This window comes from Montipora foliosa, unplaced genomic scaffold, assembly GCF_036669935.1.
Source record: "Montipora foliosa isolate CH-2021 unplaced genomic scaffold, ASM3666993v2 scaffold_407, whole genome shotgun sequence".
Taxonomy (NCBI): domain Eukaryota; kingdom Metazoa; phylum Cnidaria; class Anthozoa; order Scleractinia; family Acroporidae; genus Montipora; species Montipora foliosa.
In genome coordinates, this window is record NW_027179709.1 from 42,501 (window position 1) to 55,000 (window position 12,500).

Below are 12,500 nucleotides of genomic sequence, written 5' to 3' on the forward strand. Positions count from 1 at the left end.
AACGTGCAATCTCCAGCTCATGTTCTCTTTTTGCCGCTTCAATGGCCTCTTTCTGTTTCAACAGCTCGGCTTCCATCTCCAATTTTCTTAGTTCGCGTTCCTGTCGCCTAGTTTCTCTCTCTTCATCTTCTCTTCTTCTATCTTCTTCAAGTAAACGATGCTTCTCTTCCTTTTCTTCTTCAAACCGCCTCCTTTTTTCTTCTCTTTCTTCCTCCAATTGTCTTCGTTTTTCTTGTTTTTCTTCCTCCAATTGTCTTCGTTTTTCTTGTTTTTCTTCCTCCAATTGTCTGCGTTTTTCTTCTTTTTCTTCCTCTAATTGTCTGCGTTTTTCTTCTTTTTCTTCCTCTTCCCTCACAAACTCGAGAAGCTTTTCTCCTTGCAATCCGAATTCTTTCCCCATCTGCAAAAGCTTTTCCATTTCCATAGCAGTATGTCACAGCAAAAACACAATATACTCTCTTGCACAGTTCTTCTTACTTTAGGCGTAACTCCTTCTTGAATTGTCCTTTCCTGGTTTCTGTAGTCAGCAAACAAATGAATTCCTCTCCAGGACCAGGCCCCCAATGTTACGAGTTCGTGTGTTTTGAGGAAAGGTAGCTTGCAAACTAAACTGAACGCAGGGTTGTCGGAACAACAACAAGAAGATTTATTCCAAAATGAACGTAGTTTCCACGAAGTAAAACTCTTAACAACTCGTACTCGACAAACTTACACGGCCTCCGCCAACTTGAATGCACACAGCTTCTGTCACACTTGACTAAACACGGCCAACGCCAACTCTCTTCGCTTGTGAAAAACTAGTTAGAAAAACACTCCGCTTGGACTCGTCTACTTATATACTGTGACAAGAAACTTCTAGAACTTTCTAAATTAGTAATGAATCTAATTATAGAAAGGTTACAAAACACACCGATTTAGAAACGCTTACGTACAAACCTAAATATAAACAAACTACGAACTCTCGCGAAGCTTCTAGACAGTAACGCTTGTCACGCAATACTATTTTTCGTAACAATGTCCGATACCAACATCTTAGCAGTATCAATACACAATCAAGAGAAAAAGGCAGTGGCAGATCTAGAGGAGGGGGGGCCCCCCTTATTCTTTTACCAAACTGAGGCCCAAAGGGCCAAAAAAAATTTTGGAGCCCACAATAGCATTCCAGTTACATTTCTAGTGGTCACAGTTTTCGAGTTTTAGAGTAACGAAGTCTGTCAACTAATAATCTAAGAAAATGTATGAAGATCAGTTGCCACTTGGGGAAATTTATTTTTGGGTATTGGGGCTTAGGTTTTAGACCGAGGCTGAGCTTACAGCACTGCCCACTTTAAAAAATTACTCCAATATTGCCAAAGATGTGTTCATCTTCATACTAAGATAGCAATAACTTCTAATGTAATCAGTCACAGTACAAAACCTGTATCAAACAGTTTAACCAAAAAGATGTTTCAACACTTTCTTTCTAACGTAGAGTGCTCAGGTATTTTAGAACAGCCTAGGTCGTTTAGTTTGTTACATCCAATAAGTATGCAAATTGATGAATGTACAAAAGTTTTTTTTAAGGCTTAATAAGAGGGTTCATTTTGAGCAACATTTGCTGAGATAATGATCACATGACTTATCCAACTTCCTAACTTTCTTTACAGCTTTGTCCCAAGGGTGGCCTACATCAAGAGAATGCATGACGAGTAAATAATTATCATAACTGAAATGCTTGTAATCTCCTTCGCAGCCGTTATTAGGGTCGTCACGCAATGCTCCTCCCCAACTAACGGCTGCTCACTCGAGCTCTGCATTCTTTTCCTTAAATTGACTAATAAGGAGCAGGCTTCCATTTCTTGGAAACCTGGACCTTTGGCGGCAAATGTAACGAGAAATATAATTGGTGCAGCTGCTAACAGTTACATGCATGTTATTGGTTCGCAGTAACAAAGGGAAAGGAATGCAGAGCTCGAGTGAGCAGCCGTTAGTTGGGGAGGAGCGTCACGTGACGACCCTAATAACAGATGCGAAGGAGACTAAAATGCTTGAAGCTTTTTACCCATTCTCTCCATCACTATTAATGTAGGTTGGTCATTAAACTGAGAATTGGTGTCTGGATAATGGACTTACATTGTTAATTGCTGATGTGCTGATGTACCCCCCAAAAATAGTCAGTGTAAAAATATTCTTGTTTTCCTCTCGCCTTCCCATTCCACGTTGATAGCCGAAGTATTCTTCAAGAACATCTTGACAAAATCTCTCCGTGAGAACATAATCAAACCCTTCTTGCAGCAGGAGACGCACAACCTCTATTGTTGCATATGAGGTTATTTTGAATCCTTCAAATGTCTGCCATGAAATAAACATCTTCGCTTTTGCAGTGGCTGTGAAGTTATTGGCTTTTGATTGAATGCTGTTTTTCCATGTGCTTAGATAAGACAAGAAATCACTTTATGAAGTCACCTTCATTCTTAAAACAGGGTTTACAGACTGAAGGAACTGTAGGTTTGGCTATATCATCAAAATTTAATGTGAGGTATTTAGGAGGATGCAAGTCGTCGCTTTGTTTACTTGCATGATTTTTAACTGGTAAATTGAGAGTGGGAACTGCACCAGTACGGAGAGTTTTCCTTGTTTCATCTAAAACAAATTACCAAAGTTACCAAAAAAAGCATATATCCATTCAAAACCTAAAAAGCACTGTAGTGTAAAAGTACGTAAATACATGCGTACTTCATTGACTTTCTTCAAAGAGGCTTTTCAAAGACAATAATTCAATAGCAGTTTACTGCCGCAAAAACCTACTTTGAGGATGCTAAAAATATTTGCAATGATATTACATCAGAAGTATAATCTAGTTAAATTAATTCAAAAACCTAAGAAAAATATTCACTCTAAAATTTAATTGACATGGTAAAATACTTCCGAATCTGAAAAATCCTTTACGAGTTTACGATTCAGATTGAAGTTAAAGTCGTATGAGCATTGAAAACAATAGGGTCATCATGGCCTCCAGCCTTGTTATTAGCCTGAGTTATTAACACTCATTAGTCAACTACCTCGAATATTTCAGCTTCGAAACTTCCAAAAAGATTATTCTAATACAAGAATAAATACGAAAAGAACTGAAACTTACGAATTTCGATGTCTTCTGGCGTAAAATGCCTCTCGCAAATGAACACACTCCCTTCTTCTATTTCTTTTCGGAAACTTGCGTCGACAACTCTGTCTCTCGTTACAACGTGCAATAACGCCTTTCTCCAGTTTTGTTTGTTTTTTTCAACGGAAGGTGGAATTTTAAGAATACCGATCCCTTGGTATTTTGGCTTTCGTGACACGCCGCACCCAAATATTGAGCAGTTTGCTCCAGGCATCACTTAATATATTTAGTCTCTGTAATGGCTGCCAGCTTCCAGCGTGCACCTTCGATGTCACGTGACGACATGAATTTCCGAGCAATAACATATTGGCTAAGGACTGGGCCGTTTCCATACACTCCGTGGAGAGGCTATGTTGCCAACAAGAAGCGACGCTATCTTTCCCATCTCGGTTTTAATCTTAGAAATGGAAGAGATGGGCGAGAGCACGACTGGAAATGTTTCAAAGAAAGTCAACGTTGACCACAAATGCCTTAACGACCACGAAAACACATCACCGATCAAATTAAACAAAGAACACGAAAAGACCTTTTTCTTTGGGCCTAATGAGCATATACGGAAAAGGTCGAGTATATGCTTGTCTCAAGAAACGGAGCGTTAATACGTTCCAAGGAACCAGAGAATGCGAGGGTTTTTGTTCTGGACGATGCATCTTCCTGTGACACGCTTCTTCAGCATTATCGTTCACAATATCCTTTCAGGATGAATTACCTTGGAATTGACTGCGAGTGGGTAAATACTAAAGGCCAAGTGAATGCCCCGGTTGCATTGTTACAGATTGCAACTCCCATATATGACTGTTTTCTTGTTCGTCTATGTAAAATGGAGGGTCAAATGCCTCAAATTTTGGAAGAAATTCTGCAGGACAAGATTATTCTTAAGTTTGGTCTTGGTATCCAGGATGATGTGAAAAGACTGTCAGCAATGTTTGCTATCAATTTGAGGGTTGTGTGGACCTCAGACATGTAGTTCAAAGGTGTCAAATGGGAACAGATGACCAGAAGAGGTAAGTCCTACTGTAGAATGTTTTCTCCCAGTGATTTGAACCACCAATAGTTAGTCTGTAAGTGTCTGACATTTGGTGGCAGTTAAAAGGGATGAACTGAGAGGACCTTCTTCCGGTCAGCAGTTGCTGCACGTGACAACATGGTCTATTTGGTGGTGCACTGTGGGCTCAAGAAAGTACTTTTGAGTCATCCCTTTTAACAAAAACCCTAGTATTCAGTTAGTGAAGACTCTTGAGCCATTAATGATTAATTCAGCTACTGAGGGGAAGTCTCATTTTAATTTAATTTGACACTTGTATAGGGCTATTTACATGTCCTTATCAACGAAACGTGACATAACATACTTTAGCTAACTAAGGTTAGGGTTAGGGTTAAGGGTTAGGATTGTGGCGTATACACGGGTACAAGTGTTTTGACACCTCATTAATATGCAAGAGATCCCACGGTCGTACACTAAATTGGCGGTTTAGTGTTCGCTTTCAATTGTTACTAACTTACAACACATGTAACTAAACACTGAGTCCATATCTTCGAAGAATCTTGATTTTCTCTGGAGCAATGAGCGCATCAAGTTTTTTAGCATGTCTCAATTGTTCGAAGACGTCCAACACAGCTTGCACGGAATAGCCATTGCTCCTCGTGGTCCTTTGGTAAAAGTGACGTCGATGAAAGTGATTTCAATGGATTTTAATTTTGATAGGAGAACAAAGAAACTTTGTTGTGCAGCTTTTATCGATCGGAAAATTAATCATGGAATATATAACAGTTTTTATTTAGATATTCTGAAAGTTGTAAACAGATAACAACTTGTTTACGATTTTGGCGAACATGTCTAGGAGCGTTACGCTTCATTTTACTCGTGTTTGTTAAAGGTGCAAAATCAAAATAGAAATAGAGCTACGTCATGTATCTCCGTCACTTTGCAGCAGAGAACATTGAAATTTGGTGCTGGCTAATAGGTAACACACTGATGGCTACAAAGAAATTGGTTCCCATGGCAATGCAGTCCCCTTCAACATGATTTCAATATTTTTGGTGATCTTTGAGTTAGAAAAACAGTTAACAAGACCACAAACTCAACCTAACGAATTTATATAAATGCAGGATCATGCAGATGAGACACCATTGGCAAGTATCAAAATGAAACGCAATGGTGGCCAGCAAAGCCTTTAATATCTGGGAGGTCTGAAACCCAGTAAGTTTCTATGGTAACAAAACTGGTATGCTCATGTTGTGGAGCACATATTTCTAGAATCGTACTGCAAAGAATCAAGCATTTCTGATACAAATTGGCTGAGATATCTCTTTTCATCATATTTGATCAAAATTTGGTTGAGTTATGGTGTTGTCATCACTTAGCTAATTTGCATATTTTGAAAACTTGAATATCTCTGGAACAAAAAGAGATATTTGAAAATAGTAAATAGCATTCTTTTTTTCCATACAGACTAGATGTTTATCTTTTAAAATGGCCTTCCAGTGTAGATAGAAAAGTAGCACTTTGAGTTACCCCCTTTTCAGAGATCTGCCATTGTGCTACATCCTCCACATGTATTCTAAAGGTACTTGTATGGAGTTATTAAGACAAAATCCGATAGTAAAAGAGCAATTTCAGTTTTTAGAGGACAAAAATCTGGTACCAGAAAAATTTTAAGTATTTTACAGTCCTTGTTACATTTTCGGAAAGCTAAAGATATAAATATTTGCCTGAAATAACACCAAAAACAATTTCCCATGGCAACGAGAAAAATTAAATTTCAACGTTCAGAGAAATTGTGCAAACACAGGTAAAATTTCATCATTAATTTCATTTCACCAGTACTTTCAAGTGTTTCTTACGCAGTTCAACAGTTGTTTTTGACGTTTGGTGTTGCTAGAAATTATTTTTTTTGAGAAGATATTTAAAACAGTCGTACAGAAGTTTGCAATACAATGTTTATTATAATCTTGGTACTAGGTTTTTGTCCACTTGTTACTCGAACTTCTTGTGGATTCCGTCTTAATTTTTTATGTGGTTTCTGGTAAATACATGCAAGTCTTACCTGGTTTACTTCACAGTTTCCAAAAGATGAGTCTTGATGCCTTAGCCAAGAAAATATTGGGTGTTAGAATGGATAAGTCCTGGAGAATTCGATGCCGCAACTGGGAAGCTGCAGAATTCAGCATACCGCAGATTGAATATGCTATGAATGATGCATTGGTTGCAAGTCATATCTTTCTTAGGTTGGTTAACATAAAGACAAGGCACAACAAGGATGAAAGAGTCACGTATGATTCACATGGTTTTTGTCCAGTGAACGAGAACCATTTTGGAACTGAAAATGATTGGAATTCTCAAGGTGCTTGCCACAAGTTTAAGACACTGAACAGTCTTCATGTGTATTGAACAATTGTGATGTGGAGAATAACAAAACAGATTTCACACTGAATCAGTCAGAAGACAGTCCAGAGCATTACTTGCCTGACCAAGAACCAGCTTTCAAACAACATCTCAATACTTTTAAGTTAGAATCTTTGAAAAATAAGAATCCCACGCAGGGGGGTTTGAATTTTGGAAATATCAGTGATGATAAGTTTATTCGTGACAGATTAGCATTAAAAGAAGCTTCGTGTGGTGATTCTGAAGTTTGTTATGAAGCTACAGTAGATCTCAACAAGTTTGAGTCACCTGAGGTGGAAGGATACCTTTTCATGGATGAGGTTACCAATTTTCTTACAGAGCCACGCTTCACTCAAAGAGCAGGCTCTCTTTGTCAGGGTGTGGTGGACATTGCATTCAGGGGAAAAAAAAGAATATTGTCTCAAACGATGAGGATGAAAAAGGTGAATTTAGTTCTTGTAGTGCAGAGAAGCCTCGACAGCCTTATAAAAAAGGCACAACGAGAAAAACACCACTGTACATGAACTGCATGCTAGCAGCTCCTGATGGATCCAGACTTTGTACTCTGGATCCCAAAAAGGCGGACTGGTACGTCGAGAGGGGAATAGGTATGATGTTCAGTCATTTCTTAGTTTTTAAGTTTAGATTTGGTCTTTATTCAAAACCTTGTGTTTGGAAAGGAAGCTGGCATTGCACACTGTATGATGTAACTGAGCTTGTGTATGATTTCTTCAGACGTCTTTGGTTCTACCGGATCTCTTTGTCTCAATGACAAAAAAGACAAATTTTTGAGAATTATTGAATTATTGTTTATTTATTTATTTATTTATAATATTTACAGGACGAACACTTACACTACTTACAATACTAATATTATACTTACATACATATACATTGCACTGGTCATACTTACAGTATTCATACAAGCAAGCAGGACAAACACTTACACTACTTACAATACTAGCATTATAATTTTTTTTATTAATTTATTTGTTTTTTTTACTTACAAATCGCTTCCTCTACTTACACGACTGTACTTACATTATTTACATTAGAATACTTGCGCTATTTACAAAACAATATTTTCACCACTGTACTTGCCACTATGATACTTAAGTTACTTACAAAACAATTTTTACACTACTTACAATGCAGTGATTACACTACGACAGATAAGGTGACAGCACCCATTTTTGTTATTCTACTATTACTGAAATACACAGCAGATCAAAACATTTGACTTGACAACTTAGTTAACAACGCAATCACAAACACAACTGCAGGTTCTCGCCCACGCCTCGCATCACTCAATCTGTATTTATTGATTAAAAATTTATGTTTTTAAAACAGGACCATTTCTTTTTGAAAACATTCATGGAGTTATTAACTATCGCAATTTTGTTTTTCGATTTGTAAAGTATTGTAAACAAGCTGTTTATACATTTCAAAACTTGGTCGTGTTTCTTTCAGTTTACAGGTGTAAATATGATGTCTGACGAGAAATATCAGATGGTGTAGTAATAACTTTTTTGATTCAGAAACTATACCAAGAAGTATTGCCTCTGAGGGGACGAATCTTTCTGTATTGGAGGTGTTTTGTGCTAACCATTGAGAAAATTCTTCCCAAAAGGATTTTGAGTATTTACACCTCAGGAATAAATGAGTTATATTTTCAGTTTCTTCTCCGCAGAAAGTACAAAGATCAGACCGTTGAGGTCCTGAAAATTTTTCAGGCTTCTCAACGCAATAGAAATTTGCGCTCATCACTACGAGACAACATGGTTTCATTTCATTTCATACCCGCAGTGCAATATATGATGTATTTCATATATATCTTTCACTCATAATTACTTATCACGGGAAGTTGTGAACTCAGAAGTGACCAGCTCCCAACGTCAGTGGCTTCCTTGGTCAGTTGGTTAGAGCATCGCACCGGTATCGCGAGGTCGCGGGTTCAAATCCCGTTGAAGTCCTGAAAATTTTTCAGGCTTCTCGACGCAATAGAAATTTGCGCTCATCACTGCGAGACAACATGGTTTCATTTCATTTCATACCCGCAGTGCAATATATGATGTATTTCATATATATCTTTCACTCATAAATCTAGACAATCTCTTACCTAAATTTTATGTTTAAATGGTCATGTGCAATAATTTATTTTATTATTCAACTGTATTAGTTATTGTACAAAAAAGCGCACGAACAACGCACATCCAAAATTATTCCATGATGTTGTACAGTTAGTTATTTGTACACTTGGTTATTGTACAGTAAAGAATCGGTTTGACTAAGTTTAGTTTACTGACGTTGCCCTGCATTCAGAAATCTGTCACACGTTCTCGCTTGTTTACAATACACCTGCTAAAAAATTAGTACAAAAATGTTGTATAAGAAATAGCTTATTAGATGTTTTAGTGTGTAATATTGCTAGTATTTCTATTCGTTGTTTGTATTTTGACTCGCCCTAGTGGGCCTGTCAAAATACAGCGCAACTCGTAAAAATACTCAGCGGTACTACACACCAAAACATCTATATTTGTAATAGGATATATGTATTATATAGAGAAAATTTGATTTAATATATTATGAGGTGGAAGCTTGTTGTTTTCTATGGATCATCCACTCAAGAACTTTCATCATCATCATCATCATCATCATCATCATCCGCCCTTGTCGTCTATTACAACGAACGTCCTTATAGGCCTGCTCACGACGTTTCCATGTTTGCCACTGCTACGCTTAGCATTTGCAGTTGTTGCCTGTTACGTTTTGGGTGTTGTCATGTCAACACCCAAACCCTCTCTGTTACGTCTTAATCTGCTTCCTCTTGCAGTCCAAATTGTTGCACGGTACATCCACTTATTATCATTTATTCGCCCTAAGAGACCGGCCCATTGCCATTTTAGTCTTGTGATAGTGGTCAGGAGATCTTGTAGACCCATTCTTTCTTGGATTTCGCTTGCTGTTTTGTGATGCCACCAAGTAACATTGTGCATTATTCTTTCGTGTACTCTTTGTGTTGATCTCGAGTTTCAGAGATATCATTGCCCCTTGATGGGTGGAAACACAATTTGTGACACTGGAGACATGAAAAGTAATAATTTCTACAGGTAACCCAGTAAAAACTGAATCAGTGATAGCTTTTTAGTAATAAATTTCCTTTTCCTGATTTCTTGTTTCTCTCAGCCACCTCACCTTTGGAATACAATTTTTTTTTCTTTTGAAACAAAATTTATGTAGAAAAATTCTGGGAAAATGGTGAAGGCAACACAAAGAAATTAAGTATCCCCAGCTTTCTGTTTAAGCTGTTTTAGTTAATTTTGTGGAGTGTGGTGTTTTCAACTTGCAATAACTTCAAGTGCCCAAAAATTGGCTTCAAATTTTCCAGACCAGGAGACCAAGTAGATTTTCAGCATAGTCATGATTGGATAAGGCTATTATTATATTACCCGTACGAAAATTCTGGGCGAGACGCGGGTGAGATTCGGGCCATAAAAAGTCTCGCTGATGAGCGATACAGAGCGTGACGATAATCAGCCTGACAGGAGCGATAAAAATTGAACGATAAATGAGCGACAATGGAGCGGGACATTTGTACTACTCTGACATTTGGCTGATATTCTGAGCGATAAACGGGCGATATTCAGGTCATGAAAAACCAAAAAATCACGCTACTGAACGATACATTTTTATGGGCGTGACGTTAGGTTATGGCTTATAATTTCGCATGTTTCGAAAACTAAGACCTAAGACCTGGTCTTAGCTTTCGTAGTACGAAAAATACGACTCCGTTCTTAGTTTTGGTAGTACGAAAACTAAGACCATGTGTTAAGAGTGATAATTACGGGAAAGAAACCCGGGAAAACGTACCGCTACTTTAAACAGTCGCAACGCCATGATAAGCTTGAATGTTGCGCGACAGAAAAAAAAGTGGCATTTATTAGCACGGAAACTAGATAGGGTCTTTCGGATAACGAGAAACTCAGTCTGTTAACCCTTTGGTTATAGCAAGAGTTCATGTCTTGGTTGTAGCCACTAAAAATGTGATACATGTACACACATTTTTCTGTCAGTTAGCCTGCGTAGCAAGCGTTCCTGTTCGACAGAAGAGCTTCGAACCGATTTTCTGCAAACTGGCTGCGCGAAAGTTGGGGCAAGAGACTGAGGAAACGCTTGCAAGAAGACCCCCTATTTTTGAAAGACCCGTTCGCCCACGAACGGGGGTTTCTGATTGGTGCGGCACAGTCACAATGATTGACAGGTGACAAATTCTGGAGCAAAATATTTCTCCTAAGTTCTAGCGTGACAAGGCAATGGTGGAAGATGTGGAAGGTTTTGAATCGTGTGTCGAAGCTGAGCGAATCGGGTCTCGGGTTTTACATTGAAAAGGAAAAAAGAACTGTCAATGCGCCATCTCTTTAACTGTATAGATGTAATGGCCGTTTTGCCAACAGGATTCGGAAAAAGCTTAAGTTTTCAGATGTTTGTCATGATGTGCGGAGTGCGAAATAAAAGAACTTAAAACGAAGAACCGGCTTCTCGAGTATCATCGTGATTTCTCCATTTCAAAGCATAATACGTGATCAAGTAAGTGGTTGAGGTGAATTCTATGGGAATGACAGCCTGTAATTTAAATGAAAATCTGGACTGCTTGGACAATATCCATCAAGGGAAATTCAATATTATCAGATATTATTTACGTGTCAGCTGAAGCCGCTATGCCGTTTCCGTAGTTTATTAAAAGCAAAAGATTCGATCGTTATTTAGCAAAACTTTGGCAGCGCTTATTGTCGACGAAAAGTTTGGACTGAAGTGAAAGGAGCTTTTCGCTTGCTTGCAAAAGATACGTTATTTACGCAGGATGAATTAGTAAAATGCCTGCGAACTATCAGAATCCACATGTTTCAGGATCAAGGAAATTCGTCAAATTCTCTGCGTTACCTTGCCTGATGTAAGCTTGAGTCCTATATCATGGATTGAGACAAGATGAAGACAACTACGCAGCCTGTCTCTTAATTATTGAGAAGAAAGCGGCTCCTTTGTAAAGTTATTCGATTTTTTAAAGCACTTTTACTTGCTATTTCATCTACGATTTCGTGACGATTTGACCAAAAACGTACTGTGGATTATCAAACTAGCGAGGAGGTTTGCCTGTAATTTCCAGGAGATTTAGTACGATCCATTTCGTCAACCACTCTGCACCAACAAAATAGCCAGCAAGTCGCACTGAAATCGTCGTTAGTTTTAAACTTAAACCTATTTGAATGGTTTCATGGTCAGCTTTGCTGGAGATTTGCATTTAACGGCCTTACTTACTACCCATCGAACTCTGTACGAGTTTATATGTTTCTAAATTTCGTATTTTACCGAGCGCACGGATTGCTTACAAGTTCTGAAAATTGGCTGTTGTTTTCGATAACTTCTATTCCAACCGCTCTGCATATATCAGCTAGAATTTGCCCGTAAGTTTCTTTTCGATGGTTTAAACAAATTCTCAGAAGAAACATAACCAGTCGTACCCGGCTTAGAAGCTGCCGTTACAAAATTTTAAAATCTGCGTTGATCACTCGGTGTTTCCTCGGTGCCTCGGTTTGTTTTGTCGGAAGCCAACATGTGTTAACATGGTTATCTTTTATTGGCTAATCTGTTAATAAGACGTCAATCAGCGTGTGACAAGTCAACCATAAAAAGGTGGACGTTTTTCAAAAATAGGGGGTCTTCTTGCAAGCGTTCCCTCAGTCTCTTGCCCCAACTTCCGCGCGGCCAGTTTGCAGAAAATCGTTTCGAATCTCTTTTTGTCGAAAAGGAAGGCTTGCTACGCAGGCTATCTGTCAGTACACATCTTCCAGTTTCAAAGCAAGTCCACAATTTAGCCGTAAGTCACGCAAAGAGTAAACGGATGCCCGTAGATGCTCAATAGGGGACTGAATAGTTTTACATGTAAGATATAAGTGATTTTCTGCAAGTTTTACT

General features: G+C 38.3%; 1 pseudogene; it reads left to right on the forward strand.

Moving 5' to 3' along the window:
* Positions 1-3,713: 3,713 nt before the first annotated feature.
* Positions 3,714-12,500, forward strand: part of LOC137988106 (exonuclease 3'-5' domain-containing protein 2-like) — a 21,254-nt pseudogene continuing 12,467 nt past the window's right edge.